The following is a 20,261-nucleotide window of genomic DNA, read 5'->3' on the forward strand; positions in this document are numbered from 1 at the left end:
GTACGGACAAGGGGATTTAACATGGGAATAAATCGTGGGTCACTCTACGGACAAGGGAATTTAACATGGCAATAAATCGTGGGTCACTCTACGGACAAGGGGAATTTAACATGGGATTTTTTTAAAAATTTTAAAAAAAGGGGTAGGCAATTGAGAAGTCATTCTCTTTTCGAGATATATGGCTGGCCCTGAAAAGGGCCTTTGGGTTTTATGTTAATGTATTCATTAACATAAATGGCACCGCATTGGTCTTCTTCTTGTCCTTAGGCTGCGTCTTACTGTTGGTCCGTACATCAGCACTCTTTTCAGGCATCCTTGTCTTTCGACGTAGATCCTACGTATCCACAGGCTGGTGTTTGTCCTGTGGACAACGGTCCACTTCGATCGGACATACATGAGCAAGTCTGTCCGAAACATCATGGAAGACACAAGGGTGGATGACTCAACTGTAGTCCACATCTTGAAGCGACGAGAACAGGTGAATCAATGCAGTGAACGGCACTTATTTATAGGCGGAGGAAGGATTGAAACGGATTGAGTTCATTTACCAATCCGAACACGCGTTACAGAATTCAGTCAGCTCGCATCCAATCCGAAGAGAGCAGTCTGTGACGTCACGTAGTCAATATAGATTCGCTAGCGCTTGTGTGCAGTCAATCTATGCGACAGTGATTCAACATGACGGAAACTCAGAAAACGATCCAGTGGGGTGCACCAGCAGGGGAGACTGCCCAAGGGAACCCGGACTTACTTTCAGAAGAGGTGAATTGGGATTTTGTGGATTTTCTCTCCTCGCAAGAATTTGTTCCGGAACCTTCGTTACTTTCTTCTTCATTACCGCAAGTGGAGAATTTTAGACAGAGACAGAAAGAAGAATTGGAGAAATTTATACAACGACAAAAGGAAGCGGAACAGGCTTTTCTCCTACAGCAACAGCAACAAGAAGAAGAAGAGGTAAGAAAAAAACAACAGCAGCAACAGCAAGAAGAAGTAGTAGCAGCAAAGAAACAAGAGGGTGAAAATCAAACGGTCACGGTACTGTTGGACATTTTAGCGGAGTTAAGAAGTCTGAAACAAATGTATCAGACTTCTTTATCACGACCGAAGAGAATACGACCTTCCCGAGCTAAACACGTCAACCCTGTGACTAAGCCTACCGTACCACCCTTAGTGATTTCAACCCAATCATCATCAGCATTACGCAGTTCAGAAGTAGGCCTTGGCCGTGGCAAAGGCATAAGGCAGTTAAAATTGATTGCTTAAACTCACCCCTACACCATGAAGAAAAAAGGCCCTTTTCAGGGCCACCCACATTTCTCGAAAAGAAATACAATTTCAATTTGCCAATAACTCAAAAAAAAAAAACTCACCCATGTTACCCTTTTAGTACGTGTCTGTGTATGAGTGCGTGAGTGTAGCTTCTTATTTTAAAATCACAACTCAAAGACACTTACCTTATATCATTCATTTATTCTTTTCTCCATTTTTTACAATCCAATTCACAATTTATAACACAACACTTTAATAAAGAAAAGTTCATTAATTTCTTCTTTTCTCCTTGTCTAGTCTCTCGGTTTTTTGAATTTCTTCACCGTCACACTCTTTTCCTCTTCTTCCTCCTCGCTTTCTTCCCTTCTTCTTTTTTTCTCCTGTTTCTTTTTCTTCACCTGTCTTCTTTCTTCCTCAGAAGAATCCCTCTCTTCCTCTGAAGAATCCCTCTCTTCTTCTGAAGAATTCCTCTTTTCTTCTGACTCCTCTTGTTTCTTTTTTGGGCAATCTGGAGACCAATGTCCTTTTTCTTTACAATAATAACAGGTATCTTGACTTTTGTCTTTTTTATCCCCTGTTTTTTTTCTTTTTTGACGGTCTGGACACTCTGAAGACCAATGTCCTTTCTTCTGACAGATATAGCAAGTATCTTGACTTTTATCTCTAAAGGAAGGAGAGTAGTCCGTAGGCTGGTCTGAAGAGAATTTTCTAATGACCCCTCGCAAAGCTCTGACGAAACGTTCCATCTGGTCAGTCTCTTCCATCGTTGTGCTCGGCTTGAGAGTGAAATGAATAGTGAAAGGACAAGACACACACCCTTTTATATACGCTGGTCTGCTATGACTATAAAGTAGTTTATGGTGTTTGAACTTGAGTCATTTGACTTTTTGCTTTCAAGATGAAACGATCCCATTCATTCGAGAAGAAAGAAGAAGAAAGTAAGAGGCAGAAACGTGATCTATCGCCTCGTACCAGGGCTGAAATCTTGGCACAAATTCATGCCAGTGATTTTGAAGAGGACATGAGTGAACCAGAATCCGAACCCTCTAAACCAAGTTCATCACCCTTAGTTAACCCTGAAAATTACTATTCCATTCGAGAGACGGAAAAGCGCTCCTCTAGAAAATTTAGAACCACGGCTTACAAATACACGGTGAAGTTTTTAAAGATTTCAAGGCTGAAGTGCCGTTAGAGAAAGCAGAAGTGTTCATCACTGAGGTGTGGGATTCTTTGCTCACTGCACTCAAGCGACAATGTCAACCCAAAGAAGACGATCGCTTGAGACTTTCCATACAACACGACGGTTTGAAATCCCCTGTTTGGATCGAGTTTAGCACCCCTGCAGAATTAACTGCTTCCAAAGTCATGGACAAGATTCAACACGTACAACAATCTAATGATCAGTTTGACATCACCGATGGTAAAGCCACACTGGACATGACCCACGTCTCTCCTCCTCAAGGGACTGGACGCAAAAAGATGTTATTGGTGGACGATCTTCGCAACACCAAAACAAGTCTCGTCCGAATTAAGAACCCTCATGACCAGATGTGTTTAGCCCGTGCCATCGTGGTGGGACGAACCTATGCCAACAAGAACGACACGGTAGAATGGAAAAGAACCTGGGACACTATTCAACATTCCGACCGAGCCAAACAACGAAACGAAGCAGAACTCCTGTTACAACAAGCCGGACTGTCCAAAGACACACCCTGTGGCATTCCTGAGATGCAAAAATTGCAAGATGCCCTAGCTCCACGCTACACCTTGAAAGTGCACCCTCAAGAAGTGCGCGGACCTCTGTTGTTTCGAGGCCAAGACTTTAAGGACGGAAAATACATTCACCTTTATCATCACGATGAACATTTCGATACCATTACCAGTATCACCGGATTCCTGAAATACAGTTATTACTGTGAGAAATGTGACCATGGTTATAACAATCGAGAGCAACACAAGCATTGTGGATCGAAATGCACAGGATGTTTGGCCTCTTCACCCTGTCTGAGCGAAGAACCAGTGCCTTGTTCAACTTGTCTGCGCACGTTTGTCAGCCCTACCTGTTACCAACAACATCTGAAAACGCAAGGTTCACAGAAGAAATGCGCTTGTCAACTCCTGAGATTGTGCCCTACGTGTGGACAAGGCATACGTACCAATAGTGTCAAGGCACACGTATGTTCAGGAAAGAAAAAATGTCACATTTGTCACCACATCGTGGACTTGGAACACCAATGTTACGTGCAGAAATACCAACCCCCACCGGAGAAAGAGGACGGTCACAAGAAGAAAGGCAATTTCATCTTTTTCGATTTCGAATGCATGCAAGAGACTGGCATTCACATTCCTAATTTCTGCGTGGCTCATCGAGCGTGCGAGAAGTGCATTCAAGAACCTATCTTCAGTCATTGCCCTCACTGCAGCAAGATTCCCGGAGGGCGTGAAAAAATCTTTCGGGGACCAAACACGTTAGCCGATTTTGCCCAATGGGTCTTAGACCCCGTCGACAAGACGTGGAGCCAAGAGGACATCGAACGTTACGGAGATTGTCATCGTCATGCCACGGTGATGGCTCACAATTTCTCCGGATACGATGGACAGTTTCTTTTGAGGTACTATACGGAACAAGGCACCGAGCGTCCTAAAGTGACTTTGAACGGAGCCAAAATCATTTTCATGCAAGTGGGACAAGTGCAGTTTAAAGATTCGATGAGTTACTTGGCTATGCCTTTGAGTCGAATGCCTAAAACGTTTGGAATGACAGAAATGGCTAAAGGGTACTTTCCACACTTTTTCAATACGGAAGCCAATCAACACGCCGTTCTACCCCATTTGCCCGAGGCTCACTATTACGACCCCGACAACATGCGTACCGAACAACGAGAAGCTTTCTACGCTTGGTACCAGGCTCACGCCTCGGACCCTTTCGACTTTCAGGAAGAAATGTTAAAGTATTGTCGTTCCGACGTGGACATTTTACGACGTTGCTGTGGAAAATTTCGAGAACTGTTCATGGAACACGGAGGGGTCGATCCTTTGAAAGAAGCTTGCACCATTGCCAAAGCGTGTTCCTTAGTGTATCGACAACGATTCATGCCTGAAAACACCGTGGCTGTCATCAGTCCTCAAACGACCCACTTTGTCAAGCGTCAATACTCGGTCAAAGCCCTACGTTGGTTACATTACTTGTGCGACAAGGAAGACAAGTGGATTCAGCATGCTCGCAACGGAGGGGGCGAAAAGACCATCGGAACGTATTCGGTCGATGGCTGGGACTTAGAAAACCCCAAGATCGTGTACGAGTTTAACGGTTGCTTATTTCACGGATGTCCTGTTTGTTACCCTGACCGTGGCACTAAAAATCAGTTTTTGCAACGAACCATGGAAGACTTGTACCAGGACACTTGTCAGCGACGCCTAAAGTTAGAACAGGAAGGATACCAAGTGGTGGAAATGTGGGAACACGAGTACGATCACCGTATCAAAACCGATCCCGAGTTTAAACGCCTCGTGGAAAGTTACCAGTTCATGGACCCGCTGAACCCGAGGGATAGTTTGTACGGAGGAAGGACCAATGCCACCTGTTTGCTGTACCAAGCCGACGAAGAGAAAGGAGAAGAAATCAAATACTTGGACGTGTGTTCGCTGTATCCCTACGTGTGCAAATATTGTCGCTTTCCTGTAGGGCACCCGCAATTGCTGACGGAACACATCGACCTGAAAAACATTCGACAATACGAAGGCTTGATCAAGTGTAAAGTTTTGCCTCCCACGAACCTCTACCATCCCGTCTTACCTCACCATTGTCAAGGCAAACTGATGTTTCCCTTGTGCCGTACTTGTGCCGAAACGTGCAACCAGGACCAACCTTGCCATCACAGCCAGGAAGAACGTGCCTTGACGGGAACCTGGGTCAGCGTAGAATTGTTCAAAGCTCTGGACATGGGATACCAACTGTTAGAAGTGTACGAAATTTGCCACTTTCCCAAGACACAACAGTACCACAAGGGTGACCCTACTCAGAAAGGCATTTTCGCCGACTACGTGGATGCCTTTTTGAAACTGAAGCAAGAAGCCAGCGGCTATCCTTCCAGGTGTCACACTCCCGAAGACCAAATACAATTCAAAGAGAAATACTACGAACAAGAAGGCATCACTTTAGACCACATCGAGAAAAACGAAGGCAGGCGATCGTTTGCCAAAGTGATGTTAAATTGCTTGTGGGGTAAAATGGCACAACGACCGTGTTTACCCAAGACGGAATATTTGACAGAACCTTCCCGCTACTTCCAGATGATTCACGACAAAACCAAATACATGAAACACGTGGACGTCGTTCGAGAGAATTTGATCTTGGTCAATTACGAAGAAGATCTGGACTTTGTACAAGACGACCCTTTTGGAAATGTCATCATTGCGGCTTACGTGACAGCCCATGCTCGCTTAAAATTGTACGAAGCTTTAGAACTGTTAGAAGAACGCGTCCTGTACTTTGACACGGACAGTTGCATTTACATCCATCACCCGATTCAACATCACCCTGACATCGAAGGAGACCGTTTAGGAGCCTGGACAGACGAGCATCCCGACGACAAGATTCTAAGTTTCGTCAGTGGCGGTCCCAAAAATTACGGCTACGAATACCGTGACAAACAAGGAGAAGTGCACACGAAGTGCAAAGTGAAAGGACTGACTTTGAATTATCGTAACAGTCGAGTGGTCAATTTTGGGGTATTGAAAGAAGCCTTGCAATCGGGAGAGGATGGAAACTTTAAAGTGACCACCTATCAACCGAACAAGATTGTACGTTTACCCACTCACCACATCGTCAGTCGGCCCTTGGAAAAAGTCTATCAAATCGTGTACCAGAAGCGAGTTCGACTTCCCAATCATTTCACCTTACCGTATGGACACGTTGGTATAAAACATTGGTTGTAAGAGGATAGTTACCCCACCAGAAAGATGACTTCGCCACAGCAAGAATCGAGTGAGAAAACCGATGAGAACTCCAAGTTCAAACCCTACCATTTTCCAGTCTTCTTACCTGACTATTGTGATTGTGCCCGTCGATTGGACACGTTTCAGAAATGGCCTACGGATAGGGAAGGATTACCTTCTTCGCATGTTTTAGCTAGAACAGGATTTGTCTACTTGGGACCTGAGTCAGGATTGGGATACGAGGTACAGTGTTTCGCTTGCGGACTGAAGTTACGAATGGATCTATGTATCTATAAAGATTCAGCTATTCTGGAGCATACTCGATGGTCTCCGAATTGCCCTTACCTTTCTATGGCCTTTCCACCCATCACACTACGGTACAATGTTGACGGTACCTTAGAGACGGTACCTTCCAGAACAGGACATAAAAAACGTAAAAAAGGAAAGATGTACATGTTGGAGACTGCATTGAGACTAGTATAAAAAGGGGGCTATGGTCAAGATCGATAGTTCATTGTGACTACCAAGACCGAGCGAACAAGATGAATACTTTGAAAAAGACATCGTTTCAGTTTGGGGATTGTAAAAAAGTTGTATCTTCCTCTAGTGTGACTAATACTGGATGGATAAGACCCATGCATTGCGACGGAAAATGTCCGGAAGGAAACTGCGATTGTCCATGTGGTTACCATTGTAATTGCGTAACGGAGTTTGCAGACGAGTGCGATTGTGAGCCTTGCGATGGGACCGATGCTGTACGTTGTGACCTGAGCGATGCCGTAAAGCATCATGGGAACTTTGTTCTCACTGCCCCTGTCATGGAAAGTGATGCTGTGCGTGTCAAACCTGAGGGATGCGAAAGCGATGCTGCTCGTCCTCTTAGACATTTTACCGGGTTTAAAGGGGAATGTCGACCTTCACGTTTACCTCCCTACGGATGTCATCCAGCCCTGAGCAAACTCCTGCCCATGTCACTCAACCCTCATCGAAACGAACCTGTGAAAAACGAATATTCGTTTCCTGTGCGTTTGTCGGAATACTGCGACTTTGAAAATCGTCTTCAATCGTTCAAAGGAAAATGGCCAAAGTATCTGGGAGGACCGACCCCCGAAGAATTAGCCAGAGCCGGATTTTTCTACTTGGACGAAGGAGATAAAGTCAAGTGCTTCAGTTGCGGTGTGTCACTTCACCACTGGGAACCGCAAGATTCGGCCTACGTAGAACATGCTCGATGGTCACCGAATTGTCATTACTTACCCTTAGTGGGACCGAGACATTGAAGTAACTTCTTACCATAATAATCTGTTCATGGATACTTTACAAGAGAACATTCGTGCTTTGCCTGTGGAGTTGAGAGAACGCATTTATCGAGAACTGGTCAAAATACAAGTGAAACGTAAAGAACAATTGCATCCGTTACGTCACCGGTGTTTGAACCACTGGTACCTGAAGGCTATACAAGGACTGATTGAGTTGAAAGTGTTCCATTGGACAGACATTGATCAACGACCTCCTGGTTATAAAAAGGATTGGTTTGGTATTGACGATTCTATCTACTACATTGTAAACGTACTGCATCGAATTCCAGAGGAAGAGTTAACGAATTACCAACATCTTGAACACAATGTCAACTTGGTGAAAGAGGAAACTTCTGAACGAATTGTAATGTGTAGATTAGTGACTCAACGATTTAAATTCGACACTGAAGTGAAACCATGTTTGTGCAAAGAGTACATTTCTTGTGTCAGACCAAAGAGGATTTAGTATGACCTATTCATGGATACTTTACAAGAGAACATTCGTGCTTTGCCTGTGGAGTTGAGAGAACGCATTTACCGAGAGCTGGTCAAAATACAAGTGAAACGTAAAGAACAATTGCATCCGATACGTCACCAGATCTTTAACCACTGGTACCTGAAGGGTATAAGAGAACTGATTCGTCAGAAATTCTTTCAATGGTCAGACATTGTTCAAAACTTTGAGGTCGCTAATGATCGACATGTTCATGATTATGGTTACTTCGAGATTCACCTAGTGCAATGCATTGAGGAAGACAAGTTAAAGGATTACCAACATATTTTACGTGGAATCTACTTAGAGGAAGAGGAAACACCTAAACGATCTCTAACGTTTCGGTTACAGTATGCAAGATTTAGATTCCCTACTGGAGAACGAAGATCTCTGGCTAGAAAGTACGTCTATTGCATCCGAAAAAAAGAGAATATAAAAACAGGCTGCCATGCCACGGTTTATGTCACATGTCATCCAACAGATTCCGTGGAAGGAACTCAATGACCATATTCAAACCGTGGATCATTACCATCAATTATTACAAGAACTGTATCCATTCAATTTTGGACGACAAGTGGTGTGTGTCTTAGTGACTTGTTTTCTGGGATTTCGTTTACCAGCCGATTCCTTGTGGACTCTTTACGATCAGTACTTACCACCTCCATGGCCTTAAATGGTCACGAAAAACTCCTTTTGTTCAAAGCCTTGCGTTTTCATCTGGATACTTCTCGACCTCAACAGGAAAAAAAGATTCGTCAACTTTTAGCGACCCAAGACGTGTATGACGATGTGTGTGTAGCTTGTGACTTACACCCTCATTGGACAGATGTTCGTGATTGGAAAAAGGGGGGTTTTGAGGTTTGGACCCAAGAAGTGGCCCAGTATGCACAAGAGTTGTTCAAGGAAAAAAGTTACTTTTCAACCTGTGTTAGTGACGGTGCCAGAAGAACCCGTCACCGAGAACAACCACTCGCTTCAGGACAGGACTGTCATGGACATACCTGAAAGGTCATTCCGGGAGGACACTTGTGTGACAATACCTCAAGTAGAGACTGTAAGAACATTACACACTGTCCCTAGGACATCTTCGTTACCCAAAACATGTTGTACAGACACTTGTTTATATTTCACTTTGATTGTTTTGCTGTGTTTTATATTCCTGTACATCACTATTTGGGTTGTATGTATTTTTGTCTTTCGTGTTCATATTTGAAACATTCAATAAACGTGTTCTGAAAAAGTATATAAACTCTTGTCTTGTTTGTTTTTAGTGTCACAAGTGACATTTCTCACACCATGGCTACCTCTGCTGTCTCTGCTCCCTCTTCCTCTACTGTCAAAGTCATTGACGAACACTTAGATCGTGCCAGTTGGGAGGCTTTGTATCTTCGCCATCCCTTTAACATGCTCATTGCTGGACCTAGCGGTTCAGGCAAAACCGAATTCGTCAAACGTTTGATCGAACATAAACATCATTTGATCGATCGACCCCCTCAACGGATCGTGTGGTGTTACAAAGAGTGGCAATCGGCGTACAGCCTCTTGCGAGAAAGTCAAGGCGATTCCATCGTGTTTGTGGAAGGCATTCCTAAAGAAGACGATGGCATCGTCTCTGACTCCCGTCTAACCCATTTGGTCATTTTCGACGACATGTTAGGAGAAGACGAAGAAGAAATTAAATTGTGGTTTACGCGCAAAGGGCATCACCGTAATGCCAGTGTCGTTTACATCACCCAAAATTTGTTTCAACAAAGTAAAGCCCATCGCACCATCAGTCTCAATGCGCATTACGTGGTCTTGTTTAAAAGTCCTCGAGATAAATCGCAAGTGCAAGTCTTAGCCAAACAGTTAGGAACGCCTTGGCTGACTCAGGCGTACGACGATGCCACTCAAACGCCACACGCCTATTTACTCGTCGATTTGAAACCTACGACCCCCGAGGATTTGCGATTTCGTACCCACTTGTTTCACCACTGGTGCCAAGACGGAGGGCCTGTCCTGTACACGTCTCCGTCCTCGACTTCATTTCACTCCCCATGAAAAAAATCTATAAAAACCTCAGACCCTTTTTCGTCTGTCTCACACAGTGTGAACATGACGTCCCTTCAGTCGCATCTTCCCGTCAAATTGATTCGTGCCTTGTATGGCATCAGTCGAGAAAAAGATCCACAAACACGAGCCCGTGTCTTAGAAGCTAGTCTCAAAGAAGTCTTACGATGGTTCACGGTGACGGCACGTCAATTACTCCAAGGAATCATTCAGATTCCTCATCAAACCAAACGCTTTTTCGATCGAAACAAAGTCGCTTTGGTCCAACTGGCCGATCCCCGCATCGACACTCAAACCAAAAAACAAATCATTTTGAAACCTGGAGGGAGCGGTACTCTAGGAGGGGTCATCATTCGCTCACTCTTAAGATGGGATCCTAATGCCCCCAAAGTTATCCCCAAGACAAAAGTCCAACGAATCCCCAAGAAGAAAAAGAAAAAGACCAGGTCCCCAAGAAGAATAACTTCTCCAGTGGCAGGACCCTCCTCTTACCAGACACCACCACCATCACCCCGGAAAAAGAAAAGAAGCCCCCAGAAAAAGAAACAGAGAAAAAGTCCCCAGAAAAAGAAAAGTCCACAGAAGAAGAAAACTAGTCGCAAGAGAGGCACTTCGGCCAGGACGCAACCTTACACTCGCAAGCCACGACCTGCCACAGCGTCTCCGGCAGCCTCACGTTTGTCCACTTCTCCGTTGATGTCACCAGGAACTGAAGAGTACTTGGAGACGTTGATCACACCAAGAACTTCTCCGTTGATGACCCCCAAAAGAACTTCCCCAGTGGCAGGACCCTCCAATTTAGCGGCAGTGGCTGCTGCTCACAAAGTACCTTCTCCCAAAATCAAAGTCCATGAAAGATCGGGCATGTTACAAAGTTTACTGGATTTGTCCAAGCAAGAACTGGCTCGATTTAGTCCGTTACGTACCCCTGCACGACGTGTCATGCCTGTCCTCAAACTAATACGCCGTAAAGACAATCAGTGGCGACGCGTTCCAGTATAAAAAAGGCCTGTGACCAAGTAGGGTATCAGTGTTTTTTGGTGCTCCTAAAGACTCAAAGATGTCACCCTCCAGAAAACCCCAAGGAAAGAAAAGGAAAGGACTGCCACCACGTTTAGTCAAACATGGGGACCTGTTATCTGTCCTGTCCAAAGCTTCTCCACCCTTACGAAAAAAACTCATTCAAACGGCTTCCAGAGAGGTCATCGATACCGTGTGCGAATGTTGTTTGAACGTCTTGAAAGGCACGATCCCTTTGTCCAAACACCAGAAACAATGCTTAAGCAAGCATCGTCACGTTCTTCGCCAAATGGTTCGAAAAAAAATTCCCATTCGTCAAAAAAAGAAGATGTTGGTCCAACGTGGAGGCATTTTGCCTCTCTTGTTAGGCCCCATACTGAAAGGAGTCTTGGGAACCATGTTGGGAGGACTGGTGGGAGCAAGATAAAAAGGCCCTCGGAAGTCCCAAGATCTCAGAATCGACCCCTGACAACCCCATGGAAGGACGAAAACTAGCTTTAGTGCCTTACAAACGATGGATGGAATACCATCGGTGGCAAGAACAACGCACCCCGCATTTACCTCCCAATCCCAATTTGAGCGAAATGTCCCAGTTACAACACGAATTGCAGTCCTTGATGGATCGCCAAGATTTGTCCGAAACAGAAAAATCGCAAAAGTACGGTCAACTCTTGCAACGATTGCAACTCTTTCACCAGAAAGCTTTAGACGAAACAGCTCTACCCACTCTGAAAGATTTTAAGACCTTGATGAAAAGTCCAGCACCATCACCAGTACCAGTACCAGTACCAGTACCAGTGGTCAAGACAGAAAAAGGAGAAGAAGAAGAGGAAGGGTTTCTAACTCCACCAGAAAAAGTACGCAAGTTAACAACACCACCTACCTCCAGAATTGGATGGATTAAAAAGATGATGGCCACCCCTTCTTCATCACAAGAGAAAAAGAAAGTGAAGACAGAAGTGAAACAAGAACCCATATCCCCTGCACAGACATCCTCCTCCTCTTCGACACCTATTGCTGGTCGCACACGCAAAGCCTTGCAATCCAAGAAAATACCCCAAGAGAAAAAGAGTAGCCTCTTCCAAGAGTGGGTGCCTTATTAACACATCAACCAACACAAAAAATGGAAAAAGTCTTAGCCAGCATTTACTACGATCCCTCGCATCCTGCAGGTTACGCAGGAGTTCAAAAATTGTATCGTGCTGCCAAAACTCGACTGAAAAGTCTCCGTTTACCTCAAGTGCAACGATGGTTACAAGAACAAGCTACCTACACTTTACACAAACCCATTCGACGCAAGTTTGCCAGAAGTCGCACCCGAGTGGAAGGCATCGATCATCAATGGCAAGCCGATTTAGCCGATGTCTCTCATTTGGCCAGCTACAATCGCGGCTACAAATATTTGTTTTGTGTCATCGACGTCTTTTCCAAATTTGCCTGGGTCGTGCCCTTGACTTCCAAATCGAGCAGCGAGTTAGTGCGAGCCCTGCAACGGGTGTTGAAACAAAGCGGTCGTCGCCCTCTTCGATGGCAAACGGACAAAGGCACCGAATTTCTGAACCAAGCTTTCCAAAAAGAATTAAAGAAACGTGACATTCATTTTTTTACCACCGAGAATCCCGAAACCAAAGCCAGCATCGTGGAACGTTTTCAACGTACTTTGAAAGAACTCATGTGGAAATATTTTACGCATCACCACACTCTGAAGTACATCGACATCTTACCGCACCTGGTGCAAGCGTACAACCAATCTTACCATCGAAGCATCGGACGTGCCCCGCAAGAAGTGACTCCCGACAACGAAGTGCTGGTGTTTGAGCGTCTGTTTGGTACGTCCCCGACGAGGGCTGTCCCCAAGAAAAGTGGAGAGTTGACCGTAGGAGATTGGGTGCGCATTGGCAAAACCAAACGCACTTTCGACAAAGGTTACTTACCTAACTGGACGACCGAATTGTTTCGCGTCACTGGACGAGTGCATGGCCGTCATCCTGCCGTCTATAAATTGGAAGACATGAACGGAGAAGTACTCAAAGGAACGTTTTATTTGCCCGAGTTACAACGTGTCACCAAAAAAGAAGACGACGTGTACGACATCGAAAGCATTCTCGAACGCAGAACCCGTAAAGTGGGCAAACGACGTGTCAAAGAAGTCAAAGTACGTTGGAAAGGATATCCACCCAGTTTCGATTCTTGGATCGACGCTTCGCAAGTCATCGACTATAAAAAGAAGAAGTGACCATCATGCCCTTTCACACAGCAGACGCAGCTACGTCGACCAGTCCTTCTTCCCCTAGTTCTTCTGTGCAAGATTTACAAAAACAACCCTTGTGGGTGTGGTGTGGAGAACGTGTGCCTAAAACGCAAATCGTCTTTTTCTGCCAAATCTTCGTGGTGTATTGTGTCATCGGGGCAGCCATCGCCAATTTGAGTTTGCAACAAGGAGACAAACAATTGTGGACCATTTTATTGAGCAGTTGCATCGGTTACCTGCTTCCCAATCCCTCCCTGAAATTCTCCTCAAACGGGAACGTTGTGTCCAGTGCCAGTGCCAGTCACCACTCCAACCACAACCACAACCAGAACCCCATTTTGGACGGAGACACGCCTCTGACATCCACTAACCCCTCGGACAGCCACAGAACTCTGGAATTATGAGTCACCAAAACCAATTTTACTTAACCTTACCCAGTGACAGTTCCATGGAGGTGTTTCCCCACAACACGTTGTGCTGTTACACGGCCAAATTACCTCAGGCCATCCCCTTAGATCACGAAGCCCATTGGGAAGTGGCTTTAGTGGAAATCATTCACCCAACCCAAGTCCTCAATGTCCTTCCCAATCAAAATTTTTTTCATGTGGAAGTTCATGACGAGCCATTGCAACAGGAGTTGAATAAGAAAGTCATATATGACAATAAAACCTATAATGAGAAAACTCAAAAGTGGACCTACCACTTTTTCATTTCCCCAGGCTATTATTTTAGTGGTCAACATTTGGTCAGCACCATAGCCTCCAGGTTTAATGCCGTGTTTCTGAAAGCTTTGGAGCATGTTAACAAAAGTGTCACCATGGAGTACCACAAAACAGCTCGTCGCTTCTGGATGAAATTTGAGCGGAGTAAAATCATGTCCATTTTATTTTGTCCTGAATTGTTTGACATGTTGGGCGGAGACATGAACCTGAGAATGAACATACTCAAGAACAACGAATTACCCATCGTTTACGACAACGAGTCTTTTAGCAAGTTATTTCGTACCCCAGTAGAACTGAACCAAGGACTGAATTTGATGTTCGTGTACTCCGATGTGGTGGAGTATAACGTGGTGGGACACACCTCCGTACCGTTACTGCGTGTCATTCCTTTCAAAGTGGATTCTGCCGCGAACGCTGACGAGGAAGGTGGAAACACTTACCACGTCCACCGCGAATTTGTCCATCCTCACTATTTGCCAGTCAGCAAGTCGTATTTGGACACGGTCAACATTACTATAAAAGGAGATCTGGGACAAAATATTCCATTTACCAAAGGAAAAGTCACGGTGAAACTCCATTTTCGAAAACGGTTCTCTCACGATTCGTAAGTAAGTCATGTATCCAGTGTACCAAGGGGTTGCACGACAGCGAGGACACGGTTTAGGAGACATGTTAAAATCGGCCTTTCGTTCGGTGGCCCCGGTGTTGAAACCGATGGTGACATGCGGATTGCACGCCTTGAAAGATGCGGCACTGACGCAAGGCAAAGAATTTCTCCAAAATGTCATCATCGACAAACAAAACCCTAAAGAAGCCTTCATGAGGGCAGGCAAAAATGTCCTGCTGCAAACGGGTAAAGACATTTTAGGCCGACGAGACACACCTATAAATGCCCTGCACGCTACCGAGTCAGGCATTCAGCAAGGACAAGGCAGAAAGAGACGACGAAGAAAACACCCTTTCACCAGACTTCAAGCTAGAAAAGCCAAGAAAAGAAGAACCGTTCGAGACTTAGACGTTTTCGATTATTGAGACACAGAAAAAAATGATGCACCGAGAGTCATGTGCTTGTTCCAAGACGGAACTGGATATGTTTGCCATGCCCCCCACCATGATGACGATGCAAGAATCCCAGTGGGTGGAATTTCATCCCGTCTCCTCTTTGACGGATTCCGCTCCCATCGAGTTCGAAATCAAAGGACAACCCGAAGATTACATCGATCTGAATAGCAGTTACCTGTATTTGAAAGTCAAAGTGATCAAAACTGACAACACCAATCCTGGAGCCAATGATAGGGTAGCGCCCGTCAACAATTTCATGCATTCCTTGTTCAGCGAAGTGGACTTGTACTTGAATAACAAACTGGTCAGCAGCAGCATGGATACTTACCCATATCGTGCCTACTTGGAAAATCTCTTGACCTACGGAAAAGAAGCCAAGAATACTCATCTGGATGCTTGCGTGGTATGGAAACCTGACACGGCAGGTGCAGGCACGTTTAGCGACACAGCCCTGACAGAAGATGACAATCCTCACAATGTGGGGTTTAACACACGTAGAACTAAAATTTTGCAAGGACGTAGTTTAGAACTGATGGATCGTTTGCATTTGGACATGTGGTTACAAGAAAAGTATTTACTGAACGGAGTTGATATTCGCCTGAGACTGAATCGTAGCACTGCCGCTTTCCATTTGATGGCTCATGCCAACGAATACAAAACTGTTATCCAAGAAGCCAGACTTTACGTACGCCGTGTGGAAGTGTTACCTAAAGTGGGAAACGACATCAGTCAGACGTTGAGCAGAACGACCGCCAAGTATCCCATACGACGTGTGGAAGTGAAAACGTTCACCATTCCTGTTGGACAGCGATCCATGATCGAAGATCATCTGTTCCAAGGACAGTTACCCAAGCGTTTGATCGTTGGTATCGTCAGGAATTCAGCTTTCAATGGACTTCACAACGAAAATCCTTTTGAGTTTCGACACTCTAGCGTGTCCAAAATCGAAGTCAGTCGTGACGGCAAGACCTTGTGTACACGACCCTTTGAGCCTAACTTTGCCCAGAACAATTACTTGAGATCGTACTTGTCCCTGTACGAAGCCACCGGACAGTTAGGAACCAATACCAGTCACGGTATTACGTACGAAGATTATGCAGGAGGCTACGCTTTGTGGGCTTTCGATTTCACTCCAGACCAAGGCAGCGACGAGGGACATTTCCACCCTATAAAATCTGGCCAGATTCGTGTGGAAATTCAGTTTGCAAATCGAGACCCTGCTGATCCAACGTTGAACGTGATCCTGTATGCAGAATTTGACAATACGATAGAAATCAACAGTTTGAGAGAAGTCATTCTAGATTACTAGAAGCCATGGAAGACTGTTATCCCTCTTTACCTAGTGAAGAAACTTTGGACATGAAATGTGAGGAGACCGTGGAAGGAGAATCCCAAGACAAAGACGAAGAAATTGTCATGATGAAGTCGAGATGGCCAGAACAAGAAGCCCATTTAGTCTCCTGTTTTGCCAAACACTTGGTCGACAAAATGACGGAATTGATCAAGAAAAATTGTTATGGATGTCAAAACGATCATCCCAGTCAAATTCAACACGATAAATGCCTGATGTTGAGTCAAGAAGAAAAATTGGACGAGTATCTGGACGAAGCTTGGAGTCTCATCTCAAACAAAGACGTGTTGCACCAGTGGTATAAAGACTTGCGTGAACATTCTTGTCCACCATTAACCACTCAAGAGATCCATCGTATCGAAGCTCTCCTGAATCAGAGTGAGGAAACAGAACGAATAACCGTTTATTCGTCAGACATTTTCAAGCAAAAAGTCAGGATCGAATTGACGACTTATTATTACCTGTGAAGAAGAAAAAAAACACAAATCAATGGATACCTGGGAACTTTATTACCTTTTGAACCATAGTTCGTATACGGCTTCTTGGAATCCTGTCGTCTGTGCTAAAGATGAACTCCCTCATCGCAAACCTAAAGACCATCAAGCTTACGTGATCAACACGGACGAAAGTCATCTCCCAGGAACCCACTGGGTAGCCGTCTACTTTCCTCAAGAAGGATGTGTGGAATATTTCGATTCGTACGGATTGCCCCCTTTGGAAGACGATATCATCGACTTTATGAGAAGAAATGCTCAAACCACCCGATTCAATAACGTGAAATTACAAGGCACAGATTCCTTGGTGTGTGGACAGTACTGTGTGTATTTTCTGCATCATCGCAGCCTGGGCTATTCCTTAGAACATTTAGTGACTCATTTTGATCCTCGTTCTTCTGCTAGAAACGATGTGAAAGTAGATCGATGGTTTTGTGACCATTATGCTTATCTTTTGTCTCAAGCTAGGAAACGTAGTGTCCATCAATGGCCTAATGATTTCCAACAGTGGAAATCACAATTTCATTCACAACGTTGTCAGCCTTGTTTAAAGTAGATCGTATTTGAAGAAAAAAATGTTTGTGATTTGAAAAAAATTGTTAGATGTTATAGTGTTGGATTAATGTTAAAAAATGTTAGAGTTGTTGTTGTTTAGTGTTAAGTGATTTTTGAATAAAAATGTTGTGTTTTGAAAAAAATGCCTTTGTGGTTTGTTTAGCTATAAGAATATTGGATTGATGCTCTTTCATTTCTTACTATCCCACTCATGAACGTTGCGGCTCGAAAACCGTGTGGGGGATGTTTTCCTTCACGTCCGCGCTTTAACTTTAAGAACCGGGTTGTTCCCAGTCTAGCCATCCATTGTCGACTCATCCTCCTAAGAAGATGTGCTCCAAACTAGCTAAGCTCAACGAAGCCTACGTGAATTTGCATAGGGTCAGACACAGTCTGATACCGAAGCCAGAAGAAATAGAGAATGTGAGAATGTTAAAAATCACTGAAGACCTGATAGAAGAGCTCTTCAGAGAAGAAATGAACAAGGAGAAAGAAGAATGGACAGAGAAGTACAGACTTCAGAGACAGCAGCAACAGCAGCAACAACAACAGCAGCAGCAACAACCTGAAGCTGACAGAGGCTTTGTCGATTGTCGTATCGACACCAAAGAATTCTTCTTCTCTTTCCGAAGAAGCAGACCTATTGCCAGAAAGTCTATCCTCAGAGGACATCGCATTCTTAGAAACTAAAAAAGAATGCCATAGCAAAACAAAAAACAGCCCTTTTCAGGGCTACCCAATACTCTAGAAAAGAAATAACTATTAATTTGCCAATGTGTGTAGGTAGAGTAGTGTGAAAATAAACACTAACTCTTTCTTAAAGAATGTGAGGGTATGAGTTTGTGAGTTTGTGTAATTGTGTTTGTAAGTGAAAAAATAGATTGATGTGTATAGTAGATTAAAATGATGTTAGTTTTTTGGCTGTTTGAGGTGTATATTTGGGGTTAGATTGGATTGCCTTGCGTATGTGGATAGTCTATTGAAGTGATGGGTAGCATAAAAACGTGAGTGTTTCTTTTAGGTCCGCGCGTTGTTGTTGTTTCTTGGTCATGATCTAGGTAAGATGAATTTTATGTTTTTAGGGGATGTTTTCCTTCACGTCCGCGCTTTCAGTATAAATTGAAACTCGTTCGGCAGTCCAGCTACCCTTGTTGATTAATCAACACAGCCAGAAGAATGACTAGCAGAATAGTGAAACTGTTAGAACTCCAGATGCACCTGGAATATGCCAGGCGGATAGTAAACGAACTATCAGCGGAGGCTATAGTAGAAGAAGCAAGAGTAAAGAAGGAAGAAGAGGAGAGAAGACAGAGGGAAGAGGAGGAAAAGAAAAGAGAAGAGATGATGTCGTTTAATATTCCTGAAACAGAGGATTGGGGTGCTGAAGCGAATCATCCTCCCTCTGCGCTCCCCAGAAGAAAGGTGAAAGAAGACTGGGGAAGAAGATGCGTGTGCGGCGCAAGGCCAGGAAGGTGCAACCATTAGATAGGTGCATCTGGAGTTTAAAAAAACAGCCCTTTTCAGGGCTACCCAATACTCTAGAAAAGAAATAACGATCGATTTGCCAATGTGTGTAGGTAGAGTAGTGTGTATATAAACACTAACTCTTTTTTAAGATAGTGTGAGGGTATGCGTTTGTGTGTTTGTGTGTTTGTAAGAGCTCAGGTATGTTTGTGTGAATAGTAGATTATGGGTTTCTTAGCGTATGTGAAGAGTATAGTTAGGGTTTTATTATATGAAATGAGAAAGTAGGGGATGTTTTCCTTCACGTCCGCGCGTTGTTGGGTCATGATCTAGGTAAGATCCATTTTATGTTTTTAGGGGATGTTTTCCTTCACGTTCGCGCTTTGAGTATAAAACTAACAGTGTTGGCCATTGGAACCCATTCTACGGAATAAGCAAACAAGAAGATGCCAGCAGCTTCAGCTTTATACAACGATCTTATGGGAAGTTGGTATTGGATGGTAGATGGATTGAGTGTAGTAGAAAGGGTTGAACAGGAATGGAGGTATGCAGTGACAAAAGACTTCGTCTCAAGACAAGTAACCAGCCTCCACTTATCCGTAAATATTGTAAAAGAAATGATAGATGATGAGGAGAAGAGAATCAGAGGTTTAATTAACCCACCGTATGTCAAAGTGGGTAAGTTAAAAGAAGCGATAGATCATGTGACGAGTGCAAGGTGCTTTCTAGAAGACATTGCAGAATGGACAGATTGGTGTTTCGCGAAGTGGGGGTTAGAAAAACTTAAGAAAGCTGAAGAACTAATGAGGAATGTGCTGACCGAAGAGGTCAAGAAGATCAAAGAAAAGTGGTTAAAGGAAAGAAAAGAAGAAGAAAATAGAAAAAAAAAGGATGAATTTGAAAAACTGAACACAAACTGGATGAAAATCCAAGAGAAGTTCCGGGCCATGGGCCACCCGGACTGGTTGCCGGAAACAGAAAAGAAAAAGAAGAAAGGAATGATGGACAAAATAAGAGGATGGTGGAAGAAGTTAAAAAGTTAAAAGAAGAAGAAAAAACCCAAAGGCCCTTTTCAGGGCCAGCCATATATCTCGAAAAGAGAATGACTTCTCAATTGCCTACCCCTTTTTTTAAAAAAAATTTAAAGAAAAAATCCCATGTTAAATTCCCCTTGTCCGTAGAGTGACCCACGATTTATTGCCATGTTAAATTCCCTTGTCCGTAGAGTGACCCACGATTTATTCCCATGTTAAATCCCCTTGTCCGTACAGTGCCCCACGATTTATTCCCATGTT

The 20,261-nt window shown here is 44.1% G+C and overlaps 1 protein-coding gene across 1 annotated transcript in view; it reads right to left on the minus strand.

The window, feature by feature from the left end:
- LOC149774554 (uncharacterized) overlaps window positions 1–20,261 on the minus strand; it is a 111,637-nt gene that overhangs the window by 90,007 nt on the left and 1,369 nt on the right. The window lies entirely within an intron of this gene.

The sequence above is a fragment of the Sinohyriopsis cumingii genome, unplaced genomic scaffold (assembly GCF_028554795.1).
Source record: "Sinohyriopsis cumingii isolate HCF-2022 unplaced genomic scaffold, ASM2855479v2 utg000198l, whole genome shotgun sequence".
NCBI lineage: Eukaryota > Metazoa > Mollusca > Bivalvia > Unionida > Unionidae > Sinohyriopsis > Sinohyriopsis cumingii.